This window comes from Elephas maximus, chromosome 6 (genome assembly GCF_024166365.1).
Source record: "Elephas maximus indicus isolate mEleMax1 chromosome 6, mEleMax1 primary haplotype, whole genome shotgun sequence".
Taxonomy (NCBI): Eukaryota; Metazoa; Chordata; class Mammalia; order Proboscidea; family Elephantidae; genus Elephas; species Elephas maximus.
The window spans coordinates 50,028,421-50,045,830 of NC_064824.1; the positions used below are offsets into that span (position 1 = coordinate 50,028,421).

The following is a 17,410-nucleotide window of genomic DNA, read 5'->3' on the forward strand; positions in this document are numbered from 1 at the left end:
TTCATAGCCAGCAGCACTAAGATAACTAAGAAAGTGGAAGAATAAGGAAAGGAGGTTTTAAGTAGTATTGGTGGTTTGTGATACATGAAACTAATGAATCCCTACCCAACCTGCCATTCTTTTAATTACTCTGAGATTTGAAGAACTTATTTAGGTCTTTTGAACTTTCTCCCCATATTGTTTTGGGGTTTTCAGTATGCAGATCTTGAATATTATTTTGTGACATTTATCCCTAAATATTCCATATTTTTGAAGCCGCTACAGATTATATTGCTTTTTAAAGTTTTTTTTCATTTTCCCATTTTTTGTTGCTAGTGTATGCAAAATACAAATGGTTTTTTAAATCTTAACCTTATACCCTGCGACCTTACTAAATTCACATACAGTTTCATTAATGTTTTTGGTAGATATCTTAGGATTTTTGATGTGTATGATTATTATCTTGTCTGTGAATAAAGAAGGTCTTACATAGCTCCTTTCCAAATTGTTTGATTTTATTTCTTTTTATTGCCTCAGTGTAATAACTAGGACCACCACCAGTACAATGGTGAATAGAAGTGGTGAGATGGACATTTTTACAATGTTTCCAGGCTAAGGGAACAAACATTTGGGCTTTCACCATTAAGTGTGGTGTTAGTTGTATATTTTTGTAGATGCCCTGTGTCAGGCTGAGGAAGTTGCCTTTTATTCCTGGGTTCCTGACAAAAAAAAATTTTTTTTTAAATCATAAGTGGGTGTTGTCAATTGCTTATTCTATACCTTTTCAAGGTGATCACAATTTTTTTTATTGTTAATGTGGCAAAGTATATTGATTGGTTTTCATATATTAAACCAACCATCCATTCTTGGGATAAACTTCACTTGGCTGTCATGTGTCATCAGTTTTGTATATTGCTGGATTCAATTTGCTAATATTTTATTAATGAATTTTGTGTCTATGTTCATGAAGGATATTGGGTTTGTAGGTTTTTTTTTTTTTTTGGCAATGTCTTTGACTGGTTTTGGTATCATGGCAATGCTGGCTTCATAAAATGAGTTGGAAAGGGTTCCTTCCTCCTGAAGTTACATAGCATCACTCAGCTGTATTTTATTAGTAGAAGGCATTGCAAAGTCCTGCCCAGGTTCAAGGTGATGAGACATAGATAGGGGAAGAGAAAATTCTGAAAGAGCACATGGGATAAGAATCATTGTTGTACCAATTTTGGAAGTTCATAATCTTCAGGTCTTTCAAAGAATTCGTCCATTTCATCTAAATATTCAAATTTATTGGCATAAATTTATTCATGATAATCTTATAGTGTCCTTTTAACGCCAGTAGGTACTGTAATGATGTCTGGAATCTGGTGGTACAGTGGTTAAGCACTCAGTTGCTCACTTAAAGGTCGGCAGTTCAAACTCACCAGCCGTTCCGTGGGAGAAAGATGTGGCAGTCTGCATCCATCAAGATTACAGCCTCGGAAACCCTATGGGGCAGTTCTACTCTCTTCTACAGGGTTGCTGTGAGTCAGAATTGACTCATTGGCAACGAGTTTTTGGTAATAATGTCCTGTTAGTCATTCTTATTGTTGATAATTTGTGTCTTTTCTCTTTTTTTCTTGATTAGCATAGCTAGGAGTTTACACAATTTATTGACACTTTCATACAACCAGATTATGATTTCACCTATTTTTTAAAAATTTTGTATTTTTGGTTTTCCTTTTATCTTTGTAATTTCCTTTGTTTTTCTTGCTCTGTATTTAATATGTTCCTTATTCTAGTTTCTTAAGGTAAAAGCTTAGATAATTGATTTTGGACTTTTGTTCTTTTCTAATATAAACATTAAAAGTTATAAATATTACTCTAAGCACTGTTATAGATGTATCCCATAGATTTTTTTTTTTTTTGTATTGGTTTAATTCATGTCATATATCATTTACAGAGGGAAACGACAAGTAGCTTTGCCTAGAATACACACAGCGTCATACCTTGGGGTCCATGTGAGGGGTAGTAGGGGAGACACATTTTCCTGGGAACAGTAGCTCTTATCCTAGGAATGGTTCTTGTCAGGAGGCTGGGCAACCAGGGGTACCCTCATCCAGCCTCAGTATTAGCCCCTGCTTCAGGTCAGTTCCCATTTCCTGCCTCCCTCCAACTCCTTATAAAGAGCCTAATGAGCTAAGACTAAGGAGAGGACATGGCCCTTGGGACATGTGCCCATGTCTAGAAGAAATATTTTTTTTACTCGGGAGAGGGAAGGGGCACCATGGGGGAGGGAGAGGCAGCACCCCAAGAGGTGCATGGGCTGAACCCCCAGCCAGCCCTGAAGGAGGCACTGCTTCCAGGTGTTCTTAAAAAACAAGAAGATTCTGCAAATAAAAAGGGAGGTAATGGGGTAAAGGGTAAGGAGTTGTCCCGTTTGTACACAGCATTGTAAACATACATGGTCTTACATATGCTTCAGTCTGATGTTGGCATGTCTGTCTGTCCTTCTTGGATCCGGATCTCAAAAGCCTTACTCTCCTACTTCCCTAACCTACCTCCCTGTCCCACCCGGGGAAAAGAGCCTAGAACGGGTACAGTCCCCAGTCTTGGTAGGGGCCAGCAGGCAGGACCTGGGCCTCGGCCTCCACTCTGGCTCTAGTCCTGTGTCTGTGTTTGTGTGTGTGTGCATGTATGTACATGAGGAACCTGTGTGCAAGTATGTGTGAAGGGAGAAGGTCACTGTCACAGAGGCTGGGGGCAGGTGGGGCTGCTTGAGGCAAGGCCTACCTGGAGCAGTTGGCTCACAGTAGACCCTTCGCATGTCTCCGGGTGCGGTGACTATGGTGCACTGAGGTAAGTGTCTTGGCACCCAGGGTCCACAGCCAGCACTACTTGCAGTGCACACACCAACACTGCATAGTAAGTAGGGCGATCTAGTATGAGTTCATGCAGATGAGGCATTTGTAAAAGCTCCCATGAGATAGCTATTGTTCAAGCTCCCTGACCTGAACCTTCAGGGCTGAATCTTTGGTGATTTTCTCCACGGTGCCATTCTTGAAGGTCTTCAGCATGTCCTCCTGTTTGCTGTTCTCACCACTGTTGGAGGAGGGCATCTCCTCACTATCCCATTTAGAAAACTCAGGTGTGATGCCTGTGCTGCCATTTAGGGCTGAGCCCTGGAGTGCCTCTCTTGGCTTGATCAGGCTCCTCACCTGTGCAGGAGATTTTATCAGCCTCCGTGTATTACGACTTCCCTCACCCTAGAATGTCGTCATCATCCACATCCACAGCCAAGTCAGCATCACTGTCCAGGTTCTGCACATGATGAAGCCAGAGACTTAGAGGCCACCTTCCTGGAGAATGGTGGCCTGTATCTGCGTCTGCCTGCACCACTCATACTCCTCAAAGTGGTTGCCGTTCTCACATTTGATGTCTACAGTACCATTCTCAGCCGTGCAGGAGCCTTCCTTCTCCTCTTCATCTTGCTTGTCTGTTCCATTTTCCCAATCTGAACGTTCAGTCAGGTCTACAGATGGCTCGCACTCGCAGGAAGGTCTTAACTCCTAGCCGGAGCGGCAGCAGCCCTGTTGGCCCTTGAAGTGTGACTTTCCACAGTTTCGCGCTGCGGAGGGGGGCTGTGTTTCATCAATCCCATATATTTTGATAAGTTGTGTTTTTATTATCACTCAGTTAAAAATATTTTCTAATTTCCCTCTGGATTTCTTCTTTGACTCAAGGATTATTTAGATGTGTTTTGTTTAATTCTCAAATAATTGGGGATATTTCACTTTTCTTTCTGCTATTTTGAGATAAAATTCACATTACATAAAATTAACTATCTTAAAAGCGAACAATTCAGTGACATTCAATATACTCAGAATGTCGTGCAATCATCACCGGTGTTTGTTACAAAACATCATATGCAAAAGGAAACCCCTTACTCATTAAGTAGTTACTCCTGATTTTCTTCTCCCCACAGACCTGGCAAACATGAATCTGCTTTTTCTCTCTATGGATTTGCCTATTCTAGATATTTCATATATATGGAATCATACAATATGCGACCTTCTGCATCTGACTTCTTTCACTTAGCATAAAGTTTCAAGGTTTATACATGTAACATTTATCAGTACTTCATTTCTTCTTATGGCTGAACAAGATTCCATCATACACATGTTGTTTATCCATTAATCATGGTGGGCGTGATGCGGTATAGGAAGTGGCATGTCTTTTCACGTGCCTGTTGGTCATGTCTATCTTCTTTGGAGAAAAATCTTTTTAAGTTTCTGCCCATTTTTTAATTGGGTGGTTTGTCTTTTTGTTACTGAGGTCTAAGAGTCCTTTATATATCCTGGGTACTAGATTCTTATGAGATACATGATTTGCAAATATTTTCTCCCATTCTGTGGGTCTTTTCACTTTCTTAATAGTTTCCTTTAATACACAAAGTTTTTAATTTTGATGAAGTTCAATTTATCAATTTTTTTTTCTTTTGTTGCTTGTGCTTTTGGTGTCATATAAAAGAACCCATTGCCAAATCCAAGGTCATGAAGATGTACCCTGTTTTTTCTAATAGTTTTATGCTTTTAGTTCTTATGTTTAGGTCTTTGGTCCATTCTAAGTTAATATTTGTATACAGTATGAGGTAAGGGTTCAACCCTAAACAAATCAGAGCATGGCATTGCTCTGGGCACTTTTAGGAAAAGTTTCCTCAGGGTTAAAGAGGAAGTTACAGAATAAGATGATTTTTCTCTTCCTTTTTTTACTGCCATGCGCTGTTGCAACAGTCTCTACCACGTAGGCTGGTTTTGTCTGCGTTTTTTTTTTTAGGGTACTAAAGGAGCCCTGGTGGCCAATGGTTAAGTGCTTGGCTGTTAACTGAATGGTCAAGTTTAAACCTACCAGCTGATCCATGAGAGGAAAGACCCGGCAATCTATTCTCATAAAGATTATAGCCTAGGAAACTCTATGAGGCAATTCTACTCTGTCATATGGGGGTGGCTATGAGTCAGAATCCAATGGATGGCACACAACAAACAGATACGCATTTACTAAAAAAATTAATTTGATTAGATCATAATAAAAAATTTCTATTATTGAAAGAGATCATGAAGAGAGTGAATAGAAAGATAATAGGATAGGATAAGGTGTTTAAAATGTCTAAAACTGATAAGAGTTCAACGTCTTGAATATCAAGGAACTCCTGAAAATTAACAAGAAGACAGCCACCCAAATAGGAAAATGGATATAATTTCAACGGTTTACAAAAGCGAAAGTCGTAATGCCAATAAGCATACAAAGTAAAGCTCAAACTTATTTTTAATCACAGAAATGCAAATTAAGCCAACAATTAGATATCACTTAGTACTCTGTGGAATGCCAAAAATTAGAAAGCTGGAAAACACCAAGAGGGCTGTGGATTTGAGTAACCCTCATACACAGCTGGTAGGAGCTCTTGTAGAAACCCAACTTGTAGCATCTGTTTGGAAGAAAATTGAGTTGAACGCTGTCTTAGTTTGGGTTCCCTTGGAAGCAGATTCTGAGCAAGGATTCTAGCGCAATTCTAGGTTTGATTCAGGAGGAGCAGAACACTGCTAAAAGAATGGGAAAGTAGTGCAAAGGTAAGATATTCCCAAAAAGGTGCATTATTAAATCAACTACCACACAGGGCAAATGCAGCTCAGTCCAGGAGGAAACTCTGAGAACAGAAGTATGTAAAACACAAAAGCCAGAATTATCCCAGCCAAGGGTCAAGAGCAGGGCTGACTTAAGGGCATGTCACCAGTGCAGGGGCACAGAGCCCCAGAAAGACCTTGCACTTGGGGTTTAATGTTCTACATAGCCAAAAAACAAACAAAGACAAACCAACCCAAACTCGTTGCCATCACACCAACTCCAACTGATAGGAACCCTGTAGGTTAAAGTAGAACTGCCCCATATGGTTCCCAGAAGCAGGCTGTCCTATCTTTCTCCCATGAAACAGCTGCTGGGTTTCAAACTTTCAACGTTTTGGTTAGCAGCCAAGCATTTAATCACTGTGCCACCAGGACTCTGTAATGCTCTACACAATCAAAACTAAACCAAACCTGTTGCCGTCGAGTCAATTCCAACTCATAGCTGGGTAGACAAATTAGAACTGCCCCACAGGGTTTCCAAGGAGCAGCTGGTGGATTTGAACTGCCCCAGGGAGCTTGCAGCCTCTGCTCATGCCAGGTTTCTCCTCCCACTGCTTCCCGCCTGCCAGCTCCCTGCCATCTGGTGGGCCTGGCCACTGACAACCATTGCCACCCTTGGCTTGAGGGCAGTGACGGAGTTGTATCAGAGGGTGGGGAGCGGGGATGTTTCACTGTTGGCTTTCTGCCCTCAGCAGTGTCTTGGGTGCTGGCCTGGGGTGGGGGTGAGGTGGTGTAAGATGCACAACTGGTGGGGTGTTTGGGTGATGTAAAGCAATGCATGACCCTGCCATGGGCTGGCATTGCCATGGTGCATTTGGTGGGCAATTGGTAGGGGCCTATCACCTGCTCTTGATCCTTGGGTTGTAGCAGCAGGTCTACGGGAAGAGGAGATTGACGTTTGCATCCTGTGATGGTTAAGATTGTATGTCAACTTGGCTGGGCCATGATTCTCAGTGTTTATATGTGATCACTGCCATGATTGAATCTGCTATGGGTAGCCAATCAGTTGCAAGGGATTTTCCTTGGGGGTGTGGCCTGCATCCAAATATAAGCAGATGCTCTGGCTTTTTGGCCCATTCTGGATCCTGTGCCACCTCCTGCTCTCCGACCTGCCAATCTTGGGTTTGCTAGCCCTGTGGCTATGTGAATTGAGGGAAGCCTCTATCCTATTTTTTTCTATCCTGATAAATGGACTTGGGATGTTTCAGCCTCTACAATAGTGTGAGCCGTTTCCTTGATATAAATCTTTCTCTACATACATTTATACACTTTATTGGTTTTGCTTCTCCAGAGAACCCAGCCTAAGACACACCCCAAGCCTAGGACTCATTTTCATTTTGCCCTGGGCCCTACAAATTATGTAGCCAGGGAACTGGTTACTTCTATATCAACTCTGGGGAGTCATTGGTGGGTGCTCGTGATGATGATGGTGTTAATCCCCTAGCCCTTTGAACCTGTGTTGCATGGTTGTAATGGTCTTTTGTAGGTCTAATAAAAAACTTTCAAGTGCAGAGACTTAGACTGTGGCCGCTGGAAATCTGCCAGAGCACAGGGAAAGTTCACAGGGACGTGGGTAGGGAAGGAGAGGTATAGACAGCATCTGCTAGAGACCCCTTACTTTGTGTAATTTGTATAATACATAAATGTAAATACCAGCTGCATAAAGTACATAAATATTTTTTAAAAATAATAATTTTAGATGAAATGTAATAAAATACAGATTTTTCTTGTTAAGTGCCATTGAGTTGGTTCCGACTCACAGTGACCTATGTACAACAGAAAGAAACACTGCCAGGTCCTGTGCCATCCCCCCAGTCATTGTTATGCTTAAGTCCACTGTTGCAGCCACTGTGTCAATCCATCTCATTGAGGGTCTTCCTCTTTTTCGCTGACCCTCTAATTTACCAAGTATGATGATCTTCTCCAAGGACTGATCCCTCCTGATAACATATCCAAAGTACGCGAGATGTAGTCTCGCCGTCCTTGCTTCTTAAGGTGCATTCTGGTCTTACTTTTTCCAAGACGGATTTGTTCATTTTTTTGGCAGTCCATGCTATATTCAATATTCTTCTCCAACACCACAATTCAAAGGTGTCAGGTCTTTGATCTTCCTTATTCATTGTCCAGCTTTCACATGCATAGGAGGCGATTGAAAACACCATGGCTTAGGTCAAACACACCTTAGTCTTCAAGGTAATATCTTTGCTTTTTAACACTTTAAAGAGGTATTTCGCAGCAGATTTGCCCAAAGCAATGTGTTGTTTGATTTCTTGACTGTTGCTTCCATGGGCATTGATTGTGGATCCAGGTAAAATGAAATCCTTGACAACTTCAGTCTTTTCTGTTTACCATAAAGTTGCTTATTGGCCCAGTTGTAAGGATTTTTGTTTCCTTTATGTTGACTTGTAATCCATACTAAAGGCTGTGGTCTCTGATCTTCACCAGTAAGTGCTACAAGTCCTCTTCACTTTCAGCAAGCAAAGTTGTGTCAACTGCATATCAAAGGTTATTAATGACTCTTCCTCCTATCCTGATGCTGCGTTCTTCTTCATATAGTCCGGCTTCTTGAATTATTTGCTCAGCATACAGACTGAATACGTATGGTAAAAGGGTACAACCCTGACACACACCTTTCCTGACTTTAAACCACGTAAGATCCCCTTGTTCTGTTCGAATGACTGCCTCTTGATCTATGTACAGGTTCCTCATGAGCACAATTAAGTGTTCTGGAATTCCCATTCTTTGCAATGTTATTCATAATTTATTATGGTCCCTACAGTCGAATGGCTTTGCACAGTCATTAAAACACAGGTAAACATCTTTCTGTTATTTTCTTTCAGCCAAGATCCATCTGATGTTAGCAATCATATCACTGGTTCCGTGTCCTCCTCTGAGTTCAGCTTGAATATCTGGCAGTTCCTTGTTGATATACTGCTGCAGCTGCATTTGAATGATCTTCAGCAAAATTTTGCTTGCATGTGACATTAATGATATTGTTCTATAATTTCCACATTCGGTTGGATCACCTTTCTCGGGAATAGGCATAAATATGGATCTCTTTCTGTTAGTTGGCCAAGAAGCTGTCTTCCACATTTCTTGGCATAGATGAGTGAGCACCTCCAGGGCTGCATCCGTTTGTTGAAACATCTCAACTGGTATTTTGTTGATTCCTTGAGCCTTGTTTTTTGCCAATGCCTTCAGTGCAGACTGGACTTTTCCCCTCAGTACCTGAAATGATTGAGTGTCAACTAATTCTGTTTAGTATAATGACTGTGTATTCCTTCCGTCTTCTTTTGATGCATCCTGAGTTGTTCAATATTTTCCCCATAGAATCCTTCAATATTGCAACTTGAGGCTTGAATTTTTTCTTTGCTTCTTTCAGCTTGAGAAATGCAGAACAGGTTCTTCCTTTTTGGTTTTTCATCTTCAGGCCTTTGCACATGTCATTATAATACTTCATTTTGTCTTTTCCAGCTGCCCTCTGAAATCTTCTGTCAAACTCTTTTATTTCATCATTTCTTCCTTTCGCTTTAGCTACTTGACATTCAAGAGTAAGTTTCAGAGTCTCTTCTGACATCCATTTTGGTCTTCTCTTTTCTGTCTTTTTAATGACCTCTTGCTTTCTTCATTTATGATGTCCTTGATGTCATTCCACAATTCATCTAGTCTTTGGTCACTCGCGTTCAACTCATCAAATCTATTCTTGAGATGGTCTCTAAATTCAGGTGGGCTATACTCAAGGCCGGACTTTGGCTCTCGTCGACTTGTAATTTTCTTCAGTTTCAACTTGAACTTGCATATAAGCAATTGATGGTCTGTTTCACAGCCAGTCCCTGGCCTTGTTCTGACTGACAATATTGAGCTTTTCCATTGTCTCTTCCTACTGCTACCTGATTAGGGTTCATGCCCTGGAGCAGTCGAGCCAATGAAACATACTCCAAGTCAGAAAGAGTGAGAAAATTTATTAAGGGGATGTATATATATATATATATTATATATCACCAGGCACCTGACAGCAACACAGGCTATCTCTATGGAGTCCCAAAGAGCAATTTTACATTAAAGCTTATATAGAACTTTTACAAGGGTTAGATGTGTCTTTGTAGTCCGCAGATGGCTGGAGGAGTTTTTCATGACAAAGTAGTGGCAAAAGACTCTTTATTAGACTAGAAAGATACATGCTGGACATCTCTTTATCAGGCTAAAGATATACATATCAGACACCTGGGCTCCAATCTCCATGTGGGGGGTTGAAAGTCACAGGTGGTCGGACAGAACAAAATAAAGTTATTTGTATCAGATCAAACAAAGAACAAAGTCATTAGCATCAGATCAAAACAAAGTCGTGAACAGAGTTATGTGAAAGAGGAGGCAGGCAGAGGAAGGAGAAGAACTTACAGGTTCATCATATCAAGCTCTCAGTTAAAAAAAAAATTACCCATTTTGAAAAAGGAGAAAGCTTGCTGGGGAGTATTGGGGTCACACCACAGATGTAGTTAATTTGATTCCTGTGTATTCCATCTGGTGAGTTCCACATGTATAGCCACTGTTTATGTTGGTGAAAAAGGGTATTTGCAATGAAGTCACGGGTCTTGCAAAATTCAATCACGCGCTCTCCAACATCATTTCTATCACCAAGACCATATTTTCCAACTACCGATCTCTCTTGTTTCCAACTTTCACATTCCAATTTCCAGTAATTATCAATTTATCCTGATTGCATATTTGATCAATTTCAGACTGTAGAAGTTGGTAAAAATCTTCAATTTCTTCATCTTTGGCCTTAGTGGTTGGTGTGTAAATTTGAATAATAGTCGTATTAACTGATCTTCCTTGTAGGCATGGGTTATATCCTATCACTGACAGCATTGTACTTCAGGATAGATCTTGAGATGTTCTTTTTGATGATGAACCAACTCCATCCATCTTCAAGTTGTCGTTCTCAGCATAGTAGATCATATGATCGTCCAATTCAAAATGGCTAATACCAGCCTATTCAGCTCACTAATGCCTACAATATCAATGTTTATGTGTTTCATTTCATTTTTGATGACTTCCAATTTTCCTAGATTCATACTTCATACATTCTGATTATTAGTGGATGTTTGCAGCTGTTTCTTCTCATTTTGAGTTATGCCACATCAGCAAATGAAGGTCCTGAAGGCTTGATTCCATCCATTAAGGTCAACTCACTTTGAGGAGGCAGCTCTTCCCCAGTCGAATTTTGAGTGCCTTCCAATCTGAGGGGCTCATCATCTGGCACTATATCAGACAATGTTCCACTGCTATTCATAAGGTTTTCACTGGCTAAATCTTTTCAGAATTAGACTGCTGGGTCCTTCTTCCTAGTCTGTCTTAGTCTGGAAGCTGAGCTGAAATCTGTCTTCTGTGGATGACCCTGCTGGTATTTGAATACCAGTGGCATAGTTTCAGCATCACAGCAACACTCTAGCCCCCACAGTATGACACACTGACAGAAATGTGGGAGAAAATACAGATTAGGAAGACCCTTTAACCAAGATGTTGTTGTAGTTAGGTGCCGTCCAGTCGGTTCCGACTCATAGCGACCATATGCACAACAGAACCAAACACCGCCTGGTTCTGCGCCATCCTTACAATCGTTGTTATGCTTGATCTCATTGTTGCAGCCACTGTGTCAATCCATCTTGTTGAGGGTCTTCCTGTTTTCCGCTGACCCTGTACTCTGCCAAGCATGATGTCCTTCTCCAGGGACTGATCCCTCCTGACAACATGTCCAAAGTATGTAAGGCCCAGTCTTGCCATCCTTGCCTCTAAGGAGCATTCTGGCCGCACTTCTTCCAAGACAGATTTGTTCATTCTTTTGGCTGTCCATTGTGTATTCAATATTCTTCGCCAACACCACAATTCAGAGGTGTCAACTCTTCTTCTATCTTCCTTATTCATAGTCCAGCTTTCACATGCATATGATGCGATTGAAAATACCATGGCTTGGGTCAGGCACACCTTAGTCTTCAGGGTGACATCTTTGCTCTTCAACACTTTGAAGAGGTCCTTTGCAGCAGATTTACCCAAGGCAATGCGTCTTTTGATTTCTTGACTGCTACTTCCATGGCCGTTGATTGTGGACCCAAGTAAAATGAAATCCTTGACAACTTCAATCTTTTCTCCATTTATCATGATGTAAAAAACCCGATTACATTACAAAGTTATAGAACAAAAGATTTCATAAACTAAAAGATGAATGATATAATGTGACTATTGGTCGCAACCCACCTGGAGCAAAGCAGAATGAAGAACACCAAAGACCCAAGAAAATATTAGCCCAAGAAAAAAAAGGGCCACATAAACCAGAGACTCCACCAGCCTGAGATCAGAACTACATGGTGCCTGGCTACTACCAATGACCGCCCTGACAGGGAACACAAGAAAGAGACCCCGATGGAGGAGGAGAAAAGTGGGGTGCAGAACTCAAATTCTAGTAAAAAGACCAGACTTAATGGTCTGACTGAGACTAGAGGAACCCCAAAAGACATGGCCCTTGAACTCTGTTAACCCAGAACTAAAACTATTCCTGAAGCTCACTCCTCAGACAAAGATTAGACTGGACTATAAAACATAAAATAATACTCTTGAAGAGTGTGCTTCTTAGCTGAAGTAGATACATGTGACTAAATGGGCAGCTCCTGTCCAGAAGTGGGATGAGAAGACAGAAAGAGATAGGAGCTGGTTGAATGGACATGGGAAATCCAGGGTGGAAAGGAGGAGCGTTGCTATCACATTAGAGGGATAGCAACTAGGGTCACATAACAATCTGTGTATAAATTTTTGTATGAGACACTAACTTGAGCTGTAAACTTCCACCTAAAACACAATTTAAAAAAAGGAAGGAAAAATGATGCAATGTGAATAATGGACAAAAGGGAAATATCTGTAATGAGTAAAGAACTCTTATAAATTTATAACAAATGTGAATACTCCAAAATAAAAACTTTCGAAGTTGTAGTAGCTAATTCATAGAAGAGAAAATTCAAAATGACTAAGGAGCACAGGAAGCACCTTTTAAACCTCAGTAATAATCAGAGAAATGCACATTAAAGTAAAAGGAGTTCTCGTTTCTCAACCATCAAATTGGTAAAAATTAAAAAGACATATAACACTTACTGATGGCAGGGATGTGGGGAAGAGCACTCTTAAGCATTGCTCTTAGAAATATGAGTTGTTATAGACTTTTTGGAAAATTATCTGGTGATATCTACAATAAGCAAAAACACACGAGATTGGACCCAGCAATACCACTCCAGGAACTGTATACTATAGAAAGTTCTAGTGTGTATGTGTGTGTACACACAAACAATGCAAGAATGTTTATTGAAATATTCTTCTGGAAATAAGTTAATATATTTTGGCAATTCATAGGATGTACTAATATGCAACCAACAAAGAGAATGAGTTCTACGTAAATCTATACTTGGAGGGAGTGCCCCGATGTATTTTTAAGTAGGAAATGGAAAATACAGAGTAATATATATATTAACATTCCTTTTGAAAAAAACAACAGTAAAGAATGGGGAGGAAAAAAAAATCCTATGTGTGTGTCTATTTGCATATGGTTATGTGAACATAATAGGCATTTGACTGTGGATCATAACAAATTATGGATAACACTGCGAAAAATGGAAATTCCAAAACACTTAATTATGCTCATGAGGAACCTGTACATAGACCAAGAGGCAGTCGTTTGAACAGAACAGGGGGATACTGTACGATTTAAAGTCAGGAAATGTGTGTGTCAGGGTTGCATCTTTTCACCCCAATTATTCAATCCGTATACTGAACAAATAACCTGAGAAACTGGACTATATGAAGAACAGAGCATCAGGATTGAAGGAAGACTCACTAACAACCTGTGTTATGTAGATGACACAACCTTGCTTGCTGAAAGTGAAGAGGACTTGAAGCACTTATTAATGAAGATCAAAGACTACAGCCTTTAGTATGGATTACACCTTAACATAAGGAAAACAAGTCTTCACAACTGGACCAGTAAGCAACGTCATGATAAACAGAAAAAAAGATCGAAGTTATCAAGGGTTTCATTTTACTTGGATCCATGATCAATGCCTACTGAAGCAGCAGACAAGAAATCAAATGAAACATTGCATTGGGCAAATCTGCTGCAAAAGACCTCTTTCAAGCACTGAAGAACAAAGACGTTACTGTAAGGACTAAGGTTTGCCTGAGGCAAGCTATGGTATTTTCAATCATCTCATATGCATATGAAAGCTGGAAGACCTAAGAAGAATTGACTCCTTTGATTATAGTGTTGGTGAGGAATATTGAATATGCCATGGGTTGCCAGAAAACTGAACAAATCTGTCTTGGAAGAAGTACAGCCAGAATGCTCCTTAGAAGAATATTTTGTACATGTTATCAGGAGGGAGCAGGCCCTGGAGAAGGACATAATGCTTAGTAAAGTAGAGGGTCAGAGAAGAAGAGGAAGACCCTCAATGAGATAGACTGATGCAGTGGCTGCAACAATGGGCTCAAGCATAAAAAAGATTATGAGGATGGTACAGGACCAGGCAGTGTTTCATTCTGTTGTACATAATAGGGTCGTTATGAGTCAGAACTGACTAGAGGGCACCTAACACCAACAACAACATGTGAATACGGAGCCCTGGTGATGAAGTGGTTAAGAGCTTGACTGCTAACCAAAAGGTGGACAGTTTAAATCCATCAGCTGTTTCTTGAAACCCTATGGGGCAGTTCTACTCTGTCCTATGGGGTTGCTATGAGTTGGAATTGACTCAAAAGCAACATTTTTTTTTTTTAATGTGAATATGGAAAAGGAATTAAGATGACATGGGTTGTTAACAATAATTCTTTGGGGGACAGTGAAGAAGTGGGATGTAGAGGATGGAGTAAGAAAAAAAAGAGGGGGACTAGGGAAGTTTTCCATATTAATAAAAACATGTTATATAATTTCATTTATGTAAAATTTTATGTATGTATATTGGGGCAGTTCTACTCTGTCCTACAGGGTCGCCATGAGTCAGAATCGACTCTACGGCAGTGGGCAGTGGGTATGTATGCACGTGAATAAATGAAAAACCAAACCCATATCCATCTAGTTGACTCTGACTCATAGTAACCCTATATGACAGAGTAAAACTACCCTGTACAATTTCCGAGGCTGAAATCTTCATGGAAGCAGACTGACACATCTTTCTCCCACAGAGTGGCTGGTGAGTTCCGATTGCTGACCTTTTGGTTATTAACCAGTGCACCACCAGGGCCTCTTCACATACATATGTTGTTGTTGTTACCTGTGGTCTAGTTGGTTCTGACTCATAGCAACCCTATAGGACAGAGTAGAACTGCCCCATAGGGTTTCCAAGAAGCAGCTGGTGGATTTGAATTGCCGACCTTTTGGTTAGCAGCTGAGCTCTTAATCACTATGCCACCAGGGCTCCTTATACATGTATACACATACCTAAAGACGTGTAATAAGGTTGTTCATAAAATGTTATTAGTGAGAATCTCCAGTTGGGTGTGATTTCTGGTGATTTTTACTCTCCCTCTTGGTATTTTGGCTAATGTCACATATCTGGTAAGTGGAAGAGCCAGGCTTCAAATCCAGTCGTATTGATCCCAAAGTCACCACAGTTTCACACATAGCATATCTCTTCCTGAGGGACTGCAGCACTGCTCAGATTACCAAGACAGACATAAAAGCAGAGCCTGCTTACCACAATAGGGCTATAAATTGGGACCTGGATGGAGGAAGAAGGCAAGACCCTAGTTATCAGAACTGGACTCCAAAACCCATGTCTCTAAGGACGAAGTGAGGCTGAGCCCCAGAGTGCCGGGCAAAAATAAATTCCCTGAAACAAACAAACTCAGTGTTGTTCAGTTGATTCCTAGCCCATGGCGACCCCATGTGTGTCAGAGTAGAACTGTGCTCCATAATGTTTTCAATGGCTAATTTTTCAGGAATAGAAAACCAGGCCTTTCTTCCAAGGCACTTTTGGGTGGATTGAAACCTCCAAACTTTCAGTTAGAAGCTCTTAGTTATCTTGTGCTGCTATAACAGAAATACCACAAATGGGTGGCTTTAACAAACAGAAATTTATTTTCTCACAGTTTAGGAGACTAGAAGTCCAAATTCAGGATGCTGGCTCTAGGGGAAGGCTTTCTCTCTCTGTCAGCTCTGGAGGAAGGTCCTTGTGTCTTTGAGCTTCTGTTTCTGAGTGATCTTCATGTGATTTTCATGTGTTTCCCCCATGCCTGCATCTCTAGCTTGCTTATTTAATCTCTCTTACATCTCGAAAGAGATTGACTTAAAACATACCCTATGCTTAATCCTGTCTCAGTAACATAACAGAGATAACCCATTCCCAAATGGGATTATAATCAGGCATAGAGGTTAGGATTTAAAACCATATTTTGGGGGGATGCAACTCAACCCATAACAGCAGCAAAAGAGATTAAATGTATTCTGTGAAGGTCATCCTCATTCAGACAGTAATTTTCCATTTTGGTTGCACCTTAAGATCCCCTGGAAAGAGTTTTAAAAATAGGGATGCATATCCCTTCCTCTTACCCTCCTCCCCCATGTGTATTTATTTGGTCTCAGTCTTAGCCCTGGGTGGCGCAAATGGCAAAGCATTCTAATACTGGCAAAAAGCTGGCGGCTCATACCCACCCAGAGGTGCCTTGGGAAACAGTCCTGGCGATCTGTTTCTGAAAGGTCATAGCCTTGAAAATCTTATGGGGCAGTTCTACTCCATACACATGGGGTCGCCATGAGTCAGAATGGACTCAATGGCAACTAACAAGTCTCAGCCTGGCCACAGGGATTTTAATTTGCTCCCCAAGTATTTTTAATATGTGGCCAAAGTAAAAGACAGATAATAAATAAGAAAATCAATTGACAAGGTAGGAGAATGATTAGATGATGAGGTAGAGTAACAGTTCTCCAACTTCAGTCTGCATTAGAATCAGCTGGAAAATCCGTAAAAGCCCAGATTGCTGGGCCTCACCTCCCGAGTTTCTAGTTCTGTGGTCTGGGGAGGCGGGGGGACCTGAGAATTTGTATTTCTAACAAATTCCTAGATAACTACTGCTGGTTGGGGCCACATTTTGAAAACAACTTACCTAGAGGAGGAAACCCTGGTGGCGTAATGGTTAAGAGCTATGGCTGCTAACCAAAAGTCAGCAGTTCAAATCCACCAGCCTACTCTGTCCTATAGGGTTGCTATGAGTAGGAATCACCTCCAGGGCAACGAGCCTGGTCTGGTACCTACAGGACGGAGAGACATGGACCAGATGCCAAGGGTCAAGTGGCCCCAACTGTGAGGTGAGTAGGCTGCAGAGACTGGGACCAGGAAGGGCCTTGCAACATGTCTTACCTTTCTGAATTCTCCTCACTTTATCAATCCACCTACCTGCCAACTTCCTCTAAAGCAAGACAATCTTGCCTCCTTCAAGAGAGAGATTTAAGCATCATTAGCTGTAATGAGATTTTGTACTAATAAGACTTTATTGCTACCCGTAAAATATATACGTTATTAGTAGGCCACAAAGCAGTCTGTCCTAAATGAGAGGAACCCTACTTTGCCTGGCAGAATAAATGGACTTGATACATTTTGTAAAGCAGTATCTTTCATTTTTATGTTGTTTGTTGACATTCTCATTTTCCAAATTCAGCAGCACATCATGAGTGTGTTTTCTGGGTAATTTTCATCATGTACCTAGGAAGAATATTGCACTTTTTGCAAGCAATGGATTAA

At 40.9% G+C, this 17,410-nt stretch overlaps 1 pseudogene; it reads right to left on the reverse strand.

The window, feature by feature from the left end:
* Positions 1-1,184: 1,184 nt before the first annotated feature.
* The window catches only part of LOC126078260 (E3 ubiquitin-protein ligase RNF220-like), a 35,994-nt pseudogene continuing 19,768 nt past the window's right edge, over positions 1,185-17,410 (reverse strand).